The 18,768-nt window shown below is 36.9% G+C and overlaps 1 protein-coding gene across 5 annotated transcripts in view; it reads right to left on the bottom strand.

Annotated features, from left to right (window-relative positions):
- The window catches only part of SENP7 (SUMO specific peptidase 7), a 171,048-nt gene that overhangs the window by 58,207 nt on the left and 94,073 nt on the right, over positions 1 to 18,768 (bottom strand). The window lies entirely within an intron of this gene.

Below are 18,768 nucleotides of genomic sequence, written 5' to 3'. Positions count from 1 at the left end.
GGGCTTCCCTGGTGGCACAGTGGTTGAGAGTCCGCCTGCCGATGCAGGGGACACAGGTTTGTGCCCCAGACCGGGAAGATCCCACATGCCGCGGAGCAGCTGGGTCCGTGAGACATGGCCGCTGAGTCTGCGCGTCCTCCGCAACGGGAGAGGCCACAACAGTGAGAGGCCCACGTACCAAAAAAAAAAACAACAAAAAAAAGGCAACCCATGGAATAGGAGAAAATATTTGTAAATCATGTATCTGATAAGGGAGTTAATATCCAAAATATATAAAGAATTCATACAACTCAACCAAAAAAGTAGAACAATTTCATTAAAAAATAGGCAGAAAAACCGAACAGAGGTTTTTCCAAAGAAGACTACAAATGACCAACAGGTACATGAAAAGGAGCTCAACATCCACTAATCATCAGGGAAATGTGTATCAAAACCACAGTGAGGTATAATCTCACACATGTGAGAAAGACTATTATCAAAAGATAAGAAAGAAGTGTTGGCAAGGATGTGGAGTGCTGTGGGAATGTAAATTACTGCAGCCACTATGGAAAATAGTATGAAGGTTCCTCAAAAAATTAAAAATAGAATATATGATCCAGCAATTCCACTTCTTAGTATGTATCCTTAGGAAACAAAAGCACTCTCTCAAAAAGATATACACACCCCCATGTTCACTGCAGCATTATTTGCAACAGCCAAGACATGAAAACAACATAAGTGTCCGTCAACAGATGAATGGATAAAGAAAATGTGACACTGACACACACACACACACACACACACACACACACACACACATGATGGAATATTATTCAGTCATAAAAAAAGAAATCCTGCCATTTGTGACAACATGAATGAACCTTGGACAAAGACAAATACTGTACAATCTCACTTATATGTAGAATCTAAATTTAAAAACAGACAAACACACACCTAGATACAGACAACAGATTGGTGGCTGCCAGAGCCAGGGGCATGAAATGACTGAAGGTGGTAAAAAGGTACAAGTTTCCAGTTGTAAGAGAAATAAGTCCTGGAGATGTAAGGTACAGCATGATGACTATAGATGACAACAGTGTACTATATATTTGAAAGTTGATAAGATAGTAGATCTTAAAAGTTCTCATCAAGAGAAAGAAAACTGGGACTTCCCTGTTGGTCCAGTGGTTAAGACTCTGCGCTCCCAATGCAGGGGGGCTGGGTTCAAGCCCTGGTCAGGGAACTAGATCCCGCATGCCACAACTAAGAGCCAGCGCAGCCAAATAAATAAATATTTAAAAAAAGAGAAAAAAAACTGTAACTATGTGCGGTGATGGATGTTAACTAAACTTACTGTGTTACTCATTTTGCAATATATACATATATGAGATTATGTTGTACACCTAAAACTAATACAATATTCTGTCAGTAACATATCAATAAACTAGTTTTTAAAAGCAAATTGATAAACAATTGGGAAAGCAATTTGGTACTAATTAGACTAGCCATAGAATGAATTCAATCTTTACTGACAATCTTCTCACCCATGATAACTATAATTAACAAAACAACTCATTATGGTATTATTTAAGTGGGTAAAAATTTTGAAATAAAAAACTATATAAAATTATTAACCTACAGCATTCCTTTACAGTAGAATATATTATACAGTAATTACTCCATTTTCAAAACTACTTAACAACATAGAAATTTTTTAAATTTTATTGAAGTACAGTTGATTTACAATGTTGTTAATTTCTGTTGTACACCAAAGTGATTCAGTTATATGTATATATATTCTTTTTCATGTTCTTTTCCACCATGGTTTATCACAGGATATTGAATATAGTTCCCTGTGCTATACAGTAGGAGCTTGTTGTTATCCATCCTATATACAATAATTTGCATCTGCTAATCCCAAACTCCCAATTCTTCCCTCCCCCACCCCCACTTAGAAATTTTTACATTTATAAAAGTACTAAAAAGTCAGACACCAAGAATAAATCAAAGATCCCTGTACAATAAAATATGAAGTACATACCAAGTGACCTCAGGAAGATTGCAGAGTAGGAAACACCTACCATGTTCTCACCTAGACAACAACTGCACTGGCAGAATCTGTATGATGTAACTACTTTGGAATTCTGGAGTCTACGGAAGGCTTACAACTTCCAGTCAAAAGGTTCAACAGTAAATTGCAGTTAATTTTGGTCAATTTAGGCAATTTGGATGGTAGCAGTTACCTATGCCCAGCTTGGAGGCAAGCAGCAATGCCCAAGTTCCTAGAACAGTTTGCATAGGCTTACAATTACCAACATGAGCAATAAGGACCTCATCCTCCAAATACTGGGAATCTGTATTGTGATCACTGATTGCTATCTCTGATCGTGGATAAGCAGACATAGAGACAGGCAGCCATTGCCACAACAACCACTACCATTGTTGCAACAATCTCCCCATCCAGCTAAAACAACTTCCAAGAGATTTAAAGAACTAGCACCTATTTTATTTCCTCCCTTCATTTTTCCCATTTTCTCCTTATGGGAACCAAACATTTAAGGACCAGGACATTGAAACGTAATCACATGTACAAGGAAATTTAGAATGTCACAGACATAACCGGGGAAAGACACAGGTTCAGAAAAAACCTGAAAAGACCTTTTGTTTACATATCAGGCTGATCCCTGGAAGAGGGATATGTTACAACAATTTAAAAAACTAACAAAGGGAAAAAATCCAGCAAATGCTGGGGAAGGGAGAATCTGATTTTCAGACTTGGCATCTTATAAGATCCAAATGTCAAATTTTCAACAACAACAAAAATTCAGAAGACATAAAAAGAAACAGGAAAGTATGGCCAATTCAACAGAAAAAAAAATTAATCAACAGAACCTGTCCCTGAAAAGATCCAGTTGGCAGATTCAGTAGACAAAGACATTAAAACGACTATCTTAAAGATCCTCAGGGACTTCCCCGGTGGTACAGTAGTTAAGACTCCGTGCTTCCAAAGCAGGAGATGCAGGTTTGATCCCTGGTTGGTCAGGGAACAAAAATCCCACATGCTACGTGATGCGGAGAAATTTTAAAAAAAGAAAAAGAAAAGTATCTTGGACAAAAGTCAAGAAAATGACTTATGATAAAATGAAAATATCAATAAAAGACAAAATACACAAATGAACCAAAAGGAAATTCTGGAGCTAAAAAAGTATAATAACTGAAATGAAAATTTATGAGAGATTCAAAAGCAGATTTGAGCAGGGAGAAGAAACGGTCACTGAACCTGAAAATATGATCATGGAAATGACCAAATCTGAGGAACAGAAAGAAGAAAAAAAAATTTTTTTAATAAATTTATTTATTTATTTTTTGGCTGTGTTGGATCTTCATTGCTGCGCACAGGCTTTCTCTACTTGCGGCGAGCAGGGGCTACTCTTCGTCACGGCGCCCAGGCTTCTTTTTGCAGTGGCTTCTCTTTGTTACAGAGCATGGGCTCCAGAGCGCAGGCTCAATAGTTGTAGCCCATGGGCTTAGTTACTCCACGGAATGTGGGATGTTGCCGGACAAGGGCTCGAACCCATGCCCCCTGCATTGGCAGGCAGATTCTTAACCACTGCGCCACCAGGGAAGGCCCAGAAAGAAGAAATATTTAAGAAAAGTAAACAGAGCCTAAGGGACCTACGGGACACCAAAAAATGGACTAATATACACATTGTTGGAGTCTCAGAGGAGAAGAGAAAGGGGAAAAGATATTATTGGAATAAATATCACCAAAGAATTCCAAATTTAATGAAAAAAATGAATATAAATACCCAAAAAGCTCAAGGAACTACATGTAGAGTAAACTGAATGAGATCTACACCAAGAAATGTTATAATCAAATTGTCCAAAGACAAAGGCAAAGAGAGAATCTTGAAAGCACCAAGCAAAATGTGACTCATCACACACAAAAGATCCTCAATAAGATTATGAGCAGATTTCTCATCAATAACCATGCTGGCCAGAAGGCACTGAATTGGTATATTCAAAGGACTAAAGGAAAAAACTGTCAACAGGAAATCCTATATCTGGCCAAACTGTCCTTCAAAAATTAGGACAAAATTAAGATATTCTAAGACAATCAAAAGCTGAGGGCGGGGGCTTCCCTGGTGGTGCAGTGGTTGAGAGTCCGCCTGCCGATGCAGGGGACATGGGTTCGTGCCCCGGTCCGGGAAGATCCCACATGCCACGGAGCAGCTGGGCCCATGAGCCGTGGCCGCTGAGCCTGTGCGTCCGGAGCCTGTGCTCTGCAACGGGAGAGGCCACAACAGTGAGAGGCCCACATACCGCAAAAAAAAAAAAAAAAGGCTGAGGGCGTTCATTACCACTATAAGAAAAAACAGCCCTATAAGAAAAACTAAAGAGAGTCTTCATGTTGAAATGACAGGACATTAGACAGTAATTCAAAGTCATATGAAGAAATAAAGATAACTGGTAAAAGTAAATTCATAGACAATTATAAAATCAGGTATTGTAACTGGTTTGTAACTTGCCCGTTTACTTTCTACATGATTTAAGCCAGGGGTCCCCAATCCCCGGGTCACGGACTGCTATTGGTCCACACGGCCTGTTACGAACTAGTCTGCACAGCAGAAGGTGAGCAGCCAGTAGGCAAGTGAAGCTTCATCTGCCACTACCCATCACTCCCCATCGCTCCCCATCGCTCGCATTACCGCCTGAACCATCACTCACATTACTGCCTGAACCACCCCCCCGATCCCCGTCCATGGAAAAACTGTCTTCCACGAAACTGGTCCCTGGTGCCAAAAATGTTGGGGACCACTGACTTAAGAAACTAATGCATTTTTTAAATTATTAGACTATGCTTTTGAACAAACAATTCATAAAGATATCATTTTATGACATCAGTAATTGAAAGGATGTGAGGACAGAGCTATAGAGGAGCACAGTTCTGAATGTTATTGAAATTAAGCTGGCATAAATTCAAATTAGCATGTTATAACTTTAGAATGTTAAATGTAATCCTCATGATAACCACAAAGAAATCAGCTATAGAATACAGACAAAAGGAAATGAGAATGAAATCAAAAAGCTTCACTACGAAAAAACAAGTAAACACAGAGAAAGACAGTAATGTAAGAAATAAGGGGCAAAAAAGCTATAAGGTGTATTGAAAACAAATATCAAAATCACAGAAAGTCCTTCCTTATCAATAACTGCTTTAATTGTAATTAATTCAACCCCAAACAAAAGATAAAGACTGGCAGAATGGATTAAAAATATATGATCCAAGACTTCCTTGGCAGTCCAGTGGTTAAGACTCTGCACTTCCACCGCAGAGGGTGCAGGTTGAATCCCTGGTCGGGGAACTAAGATCCCGCATGCTGCATGGCATGGCAAAAAAAAAAAAGATCCAACTATAGGCTGTCTACAAGAGACTCACTTTAGATGCAAAGACACAAATAGGTTGAAAGTGAAAATATGAAAAAAGATATTCTATGCAAATACTAGCCAAAAGAGAGCAAGGGTGGCTATACTAATATCAGACAAAATAGACCTTAAATCAGAAGTTCACAGGAGAGAAAGAAGGACATTATATATTAGTACAAGGTTCAATACAACAGGTGATTTAACAATTGTAAATACTTAACATCTAATATTATCAAAATATATTAAGGAAAAAATTGATAGAACAGAAGGGAGAAACAGACATTTTCACAGTAATAGTTGAAGACTTCAATACCCCACTCTCAACAGGAACAGAACAACCTGAGAGAAGATATGTAAGGAATTAGAGGACTTAAACAAATAAAATAAACCTACGAGACCTAACCGTCATATACAGAATACTCTACCCAACAAGAGAATATGTATTCTTCTCAAGTGTACAAAGGACATTCTCCATGATAGCTGTATTTTAAGACAAAAAAACTACATCTCAACAGATTTAGAAAGATAAATATCATACAAGGCATCTTCTCTGACCACACAGGATGAAGTTAGAAATCAGTAACAGAAGGAAAACTGGAATACTCACATCTTTGGCAATTAAACAACACACTCTGAAGCAAGCAATGGGTGTAAGAAGATATCACAAGGAAATAGAAAACGCTGAGGGATAAATGAAAATGAAAGGACAACATATCAAAACACATGGGATGAAGCAAAAGCAGTGCTAAAGGAGAAATATACAGCTACAGATGCTTACACCAAAAAAGAAGAAATATCTGATATCAACAACCTAACTTTACAACTTAAGGAACTAGAAAAAGAACAAACTAAATTCAAAGGTAGTGGAAGTAATAAAATAATAAAGATAAGAGCAGAGATAAAAAGAGAATGGGAGAAAAAAAAGAAAAATCAACAAAACCAAAAGTTCGTTCTTCAGAAAGATCAATAAAATCAACAGACCTTTAGCTAGATGGACTAAGAAAACGAAGAGAAGATTCAAATTAATAAAATCAGAAATGAAAATTAAAACATTACGACCAGCCCGACAGAAATAAAAAGGATTAGAAGAGAGTACGATGAACAACTATATGAATTGGATAATGTAGATGAAATTAACAAATTCCTACTGACACAAAACCTACTAAATCACAAATAAATAGAAAATCTGAATAGACCCATAACTAGTAAGGACATTGAGTCAGTAACCAAAAACCTCCCAATAAAGGAAAGCCCTGGAACTGACAGCCTCAAACGGTGAATTCTACCAAACTTTTAAAGAACAACTAACAGATAATCTTTTCAAACTCTTCCAAAAAACTGAAGATGATGGAATACATCCTCATTCTGTGAGGTCAAGCATTGCCTTGATAGCAAATCAATTCAAAGACACTACAATAAAAATATAGGCCAATATCCCCAAGGAACATTGATGCAAAAATCCTCAATAAAATACCTCAAATGGCTCATATGGTTATATACCTTAACTACATGGATTTACTCCCAGGATGCAAGGATGGTTCAACATACAAAAATCTATCAATATAACACACCACATTAACAAAATAAAAGTGTAAAACCACATGGTCATGTCAATTAATGCAGAAAAAGCACTCCACAAAATTCAATACCTTTTGCTAATAACTAAAAAATAAAATTCGACAATCTAGGAATAGAAACAAACTACTCACCTCAACATAGTAAAAACCATATATTAAAAATGCCCAGGAAACATCAAACTCAACGATGAAAGATTGACAGCTTTTCTTCTAGGATCAGGAATAACGCAAGGATGCCCACTTTTACCACTTCTAATCAACACACTACTAGAAGTTCTAGCCAGAGCACTTATACAAGAAAAAGAAATATAAAAGCATCGAAACTGGAAAGAAATAATCTGTGTTTGCAGATGATATGATCTTACATGTAGGAAACTCTAAAGATTACACATACACAAAAACAAAACTGTTAGAATTAATAAACAACAACAAAAAAAGGAAACTAAGAGAACAATCTATTTACAATAGCTTCAAGAAGAGAAAAAGAAACTTAGCACTTAACCAAGGAGACAAAAGACGTGTACAATGAAAACTATAAAATGTGGCTGAAAGAAATTAAAGAAGACATTAATAAATGGAAACACATCCCATGTTCATGGATTGGAAGGCTTAATATTGTTAAGATGTCAATACTACCTAAAGCAATCTACACACTGAATTCAATCTTATCAAAACTGCAGTAGCATTTCTTGCAGAAATATAAAAACTTATCCTAAAACGCATACATGACCTTAAGGAAACCGGAAGAGCCAAAAACAATCTTCAACAAATTTGGAGGTCTCACACTCCCTGATTTCAAAAATTACTACAAAGCTATAATAATCAAAACACCATGGAACTGGCATAAAGACAGATATAGAGATCAATGTAATAGAACAACACCCAGAAATAAACCCTTGCATATATGGCAGATGATTTTCACATGGCTGCCAAGACCATTCAGTGGGGAAAGGACAGCCTTTTCAACAAAGCATGTGGAGAAACAATATCCACATGCAAAAAGAATGAAGATGGACCCTCACCTAACACCCTACACAAAAGCTAACTCAAAATGCATCAAAGGCCTAAATGCATAAGCTGAAACTATAAAACTCTAGGCATAGGGGAAAATGTTCATGACACTGGATTTGGCAAAAATTTCTTGTATATGACACCAAAGCATGGGCAAAAAATGGAAACATAGATATATTGGACTTTATCAAAACTGAAACTTCTGTACATCAAGTGGCAGTATCAGTAGAATATAAAAGTCAACCCACAAAATGGGAGAAAATATTTGCAAATCATATTTCTGATAATATATTAATATTCAGAATAGAGAGAGAACTCCTAAAACTCAAAAATAAAAAACAGAAGATGGCATACTAGGATGATGGTGAATTCACATCTCCGCACAACTAGGACACTTACCAGGCACTGGTGGGGAACCATGGACACCAAAAAGGACAGAAGCAAGCCCCAGCAAGTGGTTGTTTCAATTATACTTTTATTTTTCCTAATATATTTTTTATCTTTCTAATTTTATTTTGTTTTTTATTCTTTGATACTGTACTGCTCCTCTTTTTCTTTATTGCTTGCTTTTTTTTTTTTTTTTTTTTTTTTACTGTGCCACAAAGCTTGCGGGATCTTGGTTCCCATTCCGGATGTTGGGCCCAAGCTACTGTGGTGGGAGCTCCGAGTCCAAACTGCTGGACTAAGAGAGAACCTCAGACTCCAGTGACTATTAATCGGAGTGAAGCCTCCCAGAGGTCCTCATCTCAGCACCATGACCCAGCTCTATCCAACTGGCTGTAAACTTCAGTGTTGTAAGTCTCAGGCAAAACAACCAGTAAGACAGGAATACAGCACCACCCAGGAAAAAAAAAAGAAACAACAAAAACACATGTTACAGATGAAGAAGCTAGGTAAAAACGTACAAGACCAAATAAATGAAGACGAGATACATAACTTACCTGAAAAAGAATTCAGAGTAACGATAGAAAAGATGATCCAAATTCTCGGAAACAGATGGAGAAAATACAAGAGACATTTAACAAGGATCTAGAGAACTAAAGAGCAAATAAACAGTGAGGAACAACATAATTACTGAAATTAAAAATACTCTAGAAGGAAGCAATGGCAGAATAACTGAGGCAGAAAAAACAGATAAGCAAGCTGGAAGATAAAATAGTGGAAATAACTGCCAGGGAGCAGAAAAAAGAAAGAACACAATTGAGGACAGTCTCAGAGACCGCTGGGGCATCATTAAATGCATCAACATTCGAATTATACAGGTCCCAGAAGAGGAAGAGAAAAAGAAAGGATATGAGGAAATATTTGAAAAGATTATAGTTGGAAACTTCCCTAACATGGGAAAGGAAATACTCATTCAACTCCAGGAAGCACAGACAGTCCCATGCAGGATAAATCCAAGCAGAAATAAACCAAGACACATATTAATCAAACTATCAAAAATTAAATACAGGGCTTCCCTGATGGCGCAATGGTTGAGAGTCTGCCTACCGATGCAGGGGACGGGGGTTCGTGCCCCAGTCCAGAAAATCTCACATGCCGCGAAGCGGCTGGGCCTGTGAGCCATGGCCGCTGAGCCTGCGTGTCCAGAGCGTGTGCTCCGCAACAGGAGAGTCCACAACAGTGAGAGGCCCGTGTTACGCAAAACAAAAAAAAAAATTAAAAAATAAATACAAACAAAAAATATTAAAAGCAGCAAGGGAAAAGCAACAAGTAACATATAAGGGAATGACCATAAGGTTAACAGCCGATCTTTCAGCAGAAACTCTGCAAACCAGAAGGGAGTGGGCAGGACATATTTAAGTGATAAACGGGAAAAACCTGCAACCAAGACTACTCTATCCAGCAAGGATCTCATTCAGATTCGACAGAGAAATTAAAACTTTTACAGACAAGCAAAATCTAAGAGAATTCGGCACCACCAAACCAGCTTTACAAAAATGCTAAAGCAAATTCTCTGGGCAGGAAACACAAAAGAATGAAAAGACCTACAAAAACAAACCAAAAACAATTAGGAAAATGGCAATAGGAAAATACATATCGATAACTACCTTAAATGTAAATAGATTAAATGCTCCAACCAAAAGACCCAGGCTGACTGAATAGATACAAAAACAAGACCTGTATACACGCTGTCCACAACAGACCCACTTCAGACCTAGGGACATGTACAGAATGAACGTGAGGGGATGGAAAAAGATATTCCATGCAAATGGAAATCAACAGAAAGCTGAAGCAGCAATTCTCATATCAGACAAAACAGAATGTAAAATAAAGACTATTACAAGAGACAAAGAAGGACACTATAAAATGATCAAGCGATCGAACTAGGAAGAAGATATAACAATTGTAAATATATATGCACCCAACACAGGAACACCTCAATACATAAGGCAAATGCTAACAGCCATAAAAGGGGAAATTGACAGTAACACAATAATAGTAGGGGACTTTAAAACAACTTTCACCAATGGACATATCACCCAAAATGAAAATAAATAAGGAAACACAAGGTTTAAATGATACATTAAACAAGATGGACTTAATTGATACTTACAGGACATTCCATCCCAAAACAACAGAGTACACTTTCTTCTCAAGTGCTCATGGAATACTCTCCAGGATAGACCATATCGTGAGTCACAAATCAAGCCTTGGTAAATTTAAGAAGATTGAAATCATATCAAGTATCTTTTCAGACCACAACACTATGAGACTAGGTATCGATTACAGCACAGAAGCTGTAAAAAATACAAACACATGGAGGCTAGACAATATGCTACTAAATAACCAAGAGATCACTGAAGAAATCAAAGAGGAAATCAAAAAATACCTAGAAATAAATGACAATGAAAACATGACCACCCAAAACCTATGTGAGGCAGCAAAAGCAGTTCTAAGAGGGAAGTTTATAGCAATATAATCCTACCTCAAGAAACAAGAAACATCTCAAATAAACAATCTAACCTTACGCCTAAAGCAATTAGAGAAAGAAGAACAAAAAACCCCCAAAGTTAGCAGAAGGAAAGAAATCATAAAGATCAGTTCAGAAATAAATGAAAAAGAAATGAAGGAAATGATAGCAAACATCAATAAAACTAAAAGCTGGTTCTTTCAAAAGATAAACAAAATTGATAAACCATTAGCCAGACTCATCAAGAAAAAAAGGGAGAAGACTCAAAAGAATTAGAAATGAAAAAGTGAAGTAACAACTGACGCTGCAGAAATACAAAGGATCAAGAGAGATTACTACAAGCAACTATATGCCAATAAAATGGACAACCTAGAAGAAATGCACAAATTCTTAGAAAAGCACTACCTCCCAAGACTGAACCAGGAAGAAATAGAAAATATAAACAGACCAATCACAAGCACTGAATTTGAAAGTGAGATTAAAAATCTTCCAAAAGCCCAGGACCAGATGGCTTAACAGGTGAATTCTATCAAACATTTAGAGAAGAGTTAACACCTATCCTTCTAAAACTCTTCCAAAACATAGCAGAAGGAGGAACACTCCCGAACTCATTCTATGAGGACAGCATCACCCTGATACCAAAGCCAGACAAAGGCGTCACAAAAAAAGAAAACTACAGGCCAATATCACTGATGAACATAGATGCAAAAATCCTCAACAATATCCTAGCAAACAGAATCCAAAAGCACATTAAAAGGATCATATACCATGATCAAGTGCAGTTTATGCAAGGATTCTTAAATATACGCAAATCAGTCCTTGTGATACACCATATTAACAAACTGGAGGATAAAAACCATATGATTATCTCAATACATGCAGAAAAAGCTTTCCACAAAATTCAACACCAATTTATGATAAAAACTCTCCAGACAGTAAACACAGAGGGAACCTACCTTAACATAATAAAGGCCATACATGACAAACCCACAGCCAACATCATTCTCAATTGTGAAAAACTGAAAACACTTCCTCTAAGATCAGGAACAAGACAAGATTGCCCACTCTCACCACTATTATTCAACACAGTTTTGGTAGTTATAGCCACAGCAATCAGAGAAGAAAAAGAAAGAAAAGGAATCCAAATTGGAAAAGAAGAAGTAAAACTGTCACTGTTTGCAGATGACATGATACTATACATAGAGAATCCTAAAGATGTTACCGAAAACTACTAGAGCTAATCAATGAATTTGGTAGAGTAGCAGGATACAAAATTAATACACAGTAATCTCTTATATTCCTATACACTAATGACGAAGAATCTGAAAGAGAAATTAAAGGAACACTCCCATTTACCATTGCAACAAAGGGTAAAATATCTAGGAATAAACCTACCTAAGGAGAGAAAAGCCTACATGCAGAAAACTATGACACTGATGAAAGAAATTAGAGACGATACAAACGGATGGAGAGATATATACCATGCTCTTGGAGTGAAAGAATCAACATTGTGAAAATGACTATACTACCCAAAGCAATCTACAGATTCAATGCAATCCCTATCAAATTACCAATGGCATTTTTCACAGAACTAGAACAGAAAATTGCACAATTTGTATGGAAACACAAAAGACCCCGAATAGCCAAAGCAATCTTGAGAAAGAAAAACGGAGCTGGAGAATCAGGCCCCCTGACTTTAGACTACACTACAAAGCTACAGTAATCAAGACAGGATGGTACTGGCACAGAAACAGAAATATACATCAGTGGGACAGGATAGAAAGCCCAGAGATAAACTCATGCACATATGGTCACCTTATCTTTGATAAAGGAAGCACGAATATACAATGGAGAAAAGACAGCCTCTTAAATAAGTGGTGCTGGGAAAACTGGATGGCTACATGTAAAAGAATGAAATTAGAAAACTCCCTAACACCATACACAAAAATAAACTCAAAATGGATTAAAGACCTAAATGTAATGCCGGATACTATCAAACTCTTAGAGGAAAACATAGGCAGAACACTCTATGACGTAAATCACAGCAAGATCCTTTTTGACCCACCTCCCACAGAAATGGAAATAAAAACAAAAATATACAAATGGGACCCAATGACACTTAAAAGCTTTTGCACAGCAAAGGAAACCATAAACAAGACGAAAAGACAACCCTCAGAATGGGAGAAAATATTTGCAAACGAAGCAACTGACAAAAGATTAACCTCTAAAATATACAAACAGATCATGAAGCTCAATATCAAAAAAACAAACAACCCAATCCAAAACTGGGCAGAGGACCTAAATAGACATTACTCCAAAGATATACAAATTGCCAAGACACACATGAAAAGATGCTCAACATCACTAATTATTAGAGAAATGAAAATCAAAACTACAATGAGGTATCACCTCACACTGGTCAGAATGGCCACCATCAAAAAATCCAGAAACAATAAATGCTGGAGAGGGTGTGGAGAAAAGGGAACCCTCTTGCACTGTAGATGGGAATGTAAATTGATACAGCACTATGGAGAACAGTATGGAGGTTCCTTAAAAAACTAAAAGTAGGACTACCATATGACCCAGCAGTCCCACTACTGGGCATATACCCTGAGAAAACCATAATTCAAAAAGAGTCATGTACCACAATGTTCACTGAAGCTCTATTTACAATAGCCACGACATGGAAGCAACCTAAGTGTCCACTGACAGATGAATTGATAAAGAAGATGTGGCACATATATACAATGGAATATTACTCAGCCATAAAAAGAAACGAAATTGAATTATTTGTAGTGAGGCGGATGGACCTAGAGTCTGTCATACAGAGTGAAGTAAGTCAGAAAGAGAAAAGCGAATACCGTGTGCTAACACGTATATATGGAATCTAAAAAAAAAAATAAAGTTCTGATGAACCTAGGGGCAGGACATGAATAAACACACAGACGTAGAGAATGGACTTGAGAACAAGGGGAGCGGGAAGGGTAAGCTGGGACGAAGTGAGAGAGTAACATTGACATATATACACTACCAAATGTAAAACAGATAGCTAGTGAGAAGCAGCAGCATAGCACAGGGAGATCAGCTTGTTGCTCTGCAACCACCTAGAGGGGTGGGACAGGGAGGGTGGGAGGGAGATGCAAGAGGGAGGGGATATGGGGATATATGTATGCATATAGCTGATTCACTTTGTTATACAGCAGAAACTAACACAACATTGTAAAGCAATTATACTCCAATAATGATGTTAAAAAGTAAAGAAATAAAAAACAACCTGATTCATCAATGGGCAAAGGAGCTGAACAGACAGTTCTCCAAAGAAGATACATGAATGGCCAATAAACTCATGAAAAAGATGTTCAATATAAGTAATTACTAGGAAAAACCATATCAAAAGCACAATGAGATATCACTTCACACCCATTAGGATGGCCATTATGCAAACACAAAAAATAACAAGTGTTACCAATGATGTGAAAAAACCAGGACCCTTGTGCACTGCTGTGTCAATGTAAAATGGCACAGTTACTACAGAGAACAGTGTGAGGGTTACTCAAAAAATTAATAATAGAATTAAATGATCCAGCAATTCCACTTTCAGATATACACCCAAAATAATTAAAAGCAGAAACACAGATACTTGTACACTGATGTTCATAACAGTGTTATTATTCACAATAGCCAAAAAGTGGAGGCAACCCATGTATCCATAGACATTTATATCAGACTCCAGAAAGGCAAAAAGGAACCAAAACAATTAGAAAAGTTATCTCCAGACTGTTATTCTGGGTCTAATACCTCACTCAAAACATCACAAATTAAACTGTAGTTCACTGACCTATTTTTATACTTGGGGTTGAGGAGGTCTTTCCAAGAATAAACCAAAACACTGGGGTCAAACACTGACAGGTTTTACAAAATAAAACTTTAAGTATCAATACTACAGAAGTTAGTATAAACAAAGTAAAATTACAAATAGGAAACCTAAAAAAATTTTTGCAACACATATAACAAAGAGTTAGTACCTTTCATAAGAGTTCTTATAAATTAGTAAGAAACAAATGAAACACCCCAATACATGCAAAGACTAAAGAAGAAACTCATGTGCGAAATACAAAATCCATCTTCACTAAAATAATGACTGAAATGAAAACAATTTATTGAAAACAATTATGTTTATTTTTGCCAACAGGTCATCAAAATATTTCAATGATATCACTTAATTCTGGATAAAGTACAGGAGAATGGCACTACAAGATTTGTAAGATTAAGTACACAAAGATATATATATAAATCCATTTATTGGGACTTCCCTGGTGACGCAGTGGTTAAGAATCCGCCTGCCAATGCAGGGGACACGGGTTCGATCCCTGGTCTGGGAGGATCCCACTTGCCGCAGAGCAACTAAGCCCATGAGCCACAACTACTGAGCCTGCACTCTACAGCCAGCGAGCCACAACTACTGAGCCTGTATGCCACAACTACTGAAGCCCGTGTGCCTAGAGCCCATGCTCTGCAACAAGAGAAGCCACCACTATGAGAAGCCCATGCACCACAACGAACAGTAGCCACCGCTTGCTGCAACTAGAGAAAGCCTGCATGCAGCAACGAAGACCCAACACAGCCAAAACTAAATAAATAAACTTAATGGACTTCCCTGGTGGCACAGTGGTTAAGAATCCGCCTGCCAATGCAGGGGACACAGGTTTGAGCCCTGGTCTGGGAAGATCCCACATGCCGCGAGGCAACTAAGCCCATGCACCACAACAACAGAGCCTGTGCTCTAGAGCCCATGAGCCACAACTACTGAGCCCGTGTGCTGCAACTACTGAAGGCCAAGCACCTAGAGCCCGTGCTCTGCAACGAGAAGCCACTACAATGAGAAGTCCATGCACCGCAACAAAGAGTAGCCCCTGCTCGACACAACCAGAGAAAACCCACACACAGCAACGAAGACCCAATGCAGCCAAAAATAAATAAATAAATTAAAAAAATAAATTTATAAAAAAGGATAACTCCATTTATTATGGCATTGTTATACAGATAAAAAATGAAAAATACCCTAAATGTCCACCCATAAGGAAGTAAATATATGTAAAAGAAGATAAAATAGATCTCTATGTATTGATGTAAAAAGTTATCAAATTGAAAGATAATAAGTGATTTTCTCATTTACTCCTCCAGCATACCTAGGTATTATTATCTTATCTTACAGATGGGCTAAACTGAGGTACAGAGAAAGAGAAGTTAAGCAAATTGCCTGAGCTGCAATTCAAGTCTGTACTAAATGAGTTAATACAGGTATGGCATTTATCACAGTGTAATATCATATTAAAGACTTAATAAATATTACTTAAAATTTGTTATAGGAATAGTATAAAGGTTAATAATTAAGTATCTATATGTTAAAATAAATTGGCATCTAGAAAAAGCAAATATGCTACTTCAAGATGACCATTTCAATTTAAATTTCCTATTCACTTTTGGTGTTTTCTATTAATCCTTTATTTTTGGCATAAAACACAAGACTTTTTTTCCTATATAATTACATTCAGGCTGTCATTAAAGTTGGTAATAACAGCTCTGAACAATAAAGACAAGCTAAGGCTAAAGTAAGATTTTTAGCCTTCATATAACATTTTTTCATATGTATCATCAAGGGCACAAGCATTGGGTTTTCAGAGGAAACCTCCTCAGTTTTCAGCCATAGCCCCCATTCTTCAACCCACCAACTTCTAGTTGCTACTTGACATTCTGTCTTTGTAACAAAGTTGGCCACATTCTCTACAATAATAGAACAGTAACAATAATGTCAGAACATCATGTTTCCTTCTGAGAAGATCTAATTTCTATTTACTCTTTCTGATTTTAAGACAGGCAAACTAGGAGGAGGTTGGTTACAAGAGTCCCCTCCTCGAGCCTATCCTGTATTCATCCTGTATTTAGTTTTAATGGGGCATATCTACTGAAGTGATGATATGGCCATACTTAAAATTTATGGGGCACTCTGGATTCTCCTCAAAATGAACTCATTTTAAGGGAAGAGAGAACTAGTTTGGTTTAAGGAGTACAGTACTCCTTAAACCACATGGTAATACTAGTATGGCTGTGGCAATTGTGACTACCATTTATTGGTTACCTATCAAGTTCTAGGCATTTTACATAGGTTATCTCCTTAAATCTGCACAATAATCCTATAAGGTGTGTATAATTATCCCTGTTTTAAAGATAGAATAGGTAACTTGCCCAAGGTAAGTCAGCATGTTAGCAGTACAGCTAAAATCTGAATCCAGGCATCTGGCTCCAAAGTCTATGCCTATTCTAAATGCAAGAATCAAAGAAAGAATATTACCACGAAAAGAATGAATTTCCAGAGTCCATATCAAATACCACCTGGAAATTTCCTTACTATTTGGAAAGGACCTTAGGAGAGTTCTCACTGAATAGATTTTAGAAAGAGCCAGAAATTTTAGAGTTGTTACTAGTAAACCTTAGCCCCAGGTTGGTATAAAGCCTGAAAAGTATAGATTACAATTTGATAGTTTCACAGAATCCTCACAATAGTGCTATTTTTCATAACAGCATGAATGTGCACTCACGTCATTTGAATTCCATGGGAACAGTACATAAGTGACTTTCTCTACAGAAAGTATCTTCAATAATAATTTTTTGTATGGTATTTTATTTTCATAAAGAATTCTCACAAGTGAGATTTTAAAATGATTATACACAATTTTGTAAGGTTAGAAACATTATTCAAAATTATTTCTCTTGGGCTTCCCTGGTGGCGCAGTGGTTGAGAGTCTGCCTGCCCATGCAGGGGACACGGGTTCGTGCCCCAGTCCGGGAAGATCCCACATGCCGCGGAGCAGCTGGGCCCGTGAGCCATGGCCACTGAGCCTGCACGTCCGAAGCCTGTGCTCCGCAACAGGAGAGGCCACAACAGTGAGAGGCCCGCGTACCGCAAAAAAAAAAAAAATATATATATATATATATATATATTTCTCTTTTTACAACTAAGGAAACCAAAGATCAAGGTTAAATGACATGAACATTAACCCAAGTGCACAAAATTCAATATGTATTGAGCTAAGCACTGGATATAAATGTAAATAAGATATGATCTCTCCTTAAGGATCTCATGGTCTAGTACAGGAGGCAAATATAAACACTTATAGTGCAAAATGATAAATGCATTTCTACTATCTCTGATTCTACATTAAATTTATTAGTAACTGGATAATGCCACTGGAGCTTTTTTTTTCAGCAAATTCATAAAAAGTATAAAGTTAAAATTGTCACTGAGAATTTACTAAGTAGAACCTAAGTGAAACACAAAATATTTTCCAAAAGGAGAAAAATTCATAAAATTTTTAAGTTCATAAGAAATAAACAGAGTTTATAAAAACAGAATGTGTTAGAAATTAAGAAATTTGTTATAGATATTTTAAAAGGCAACCATAAATACTCTTTAATGTAACTAGGCTTACAAGAGAAATACAAACCAGAAGTTACCTTTTGGTTGGGGGTAGAGGGACAATTAAAACTGGATCAATAATTTTTCACTCAGATCAAAACTATTTATTGTACTGGTGGAAAGCAGAAAATAAAATAGAGAAGTTCACGGTAAATGAAAGTTAAAAGATCTAGTACTATTTACTAACTGACATCCCCTAGCTTTTTACTGCAAATTTTTTTCTTATTTACAGCCCCCAAATGAGCCTTTGCTAAAGCTTAAAACAAAAGCAACTGCTGATTTCCATTTCTCTTATCAGTACAGTAAGCCATGTTTGTTAATGGAATTCAGCTATCTCAGGCCATTTTTTGTGAAGAATGCATTCAGTCATTCATTCAGCAGAT

The sequence above is a fragment of the Grampus griseus genome (genome assembly GCF_964374135.1).
Source record: "Grampus griseus genome assembly, chromosome: 5".
Lineage (NCBI taxonomy): Eukaryota > Metazoa > Chordata > Mammalia > Artiodactyla > Delphinidae > Grampus > Grampus griseus.
The sequence above is the reverse complement of the archived record's forward strand: the minus strand, read 5'-3'. Positions and strand labels throughout refer to the sequence as shown.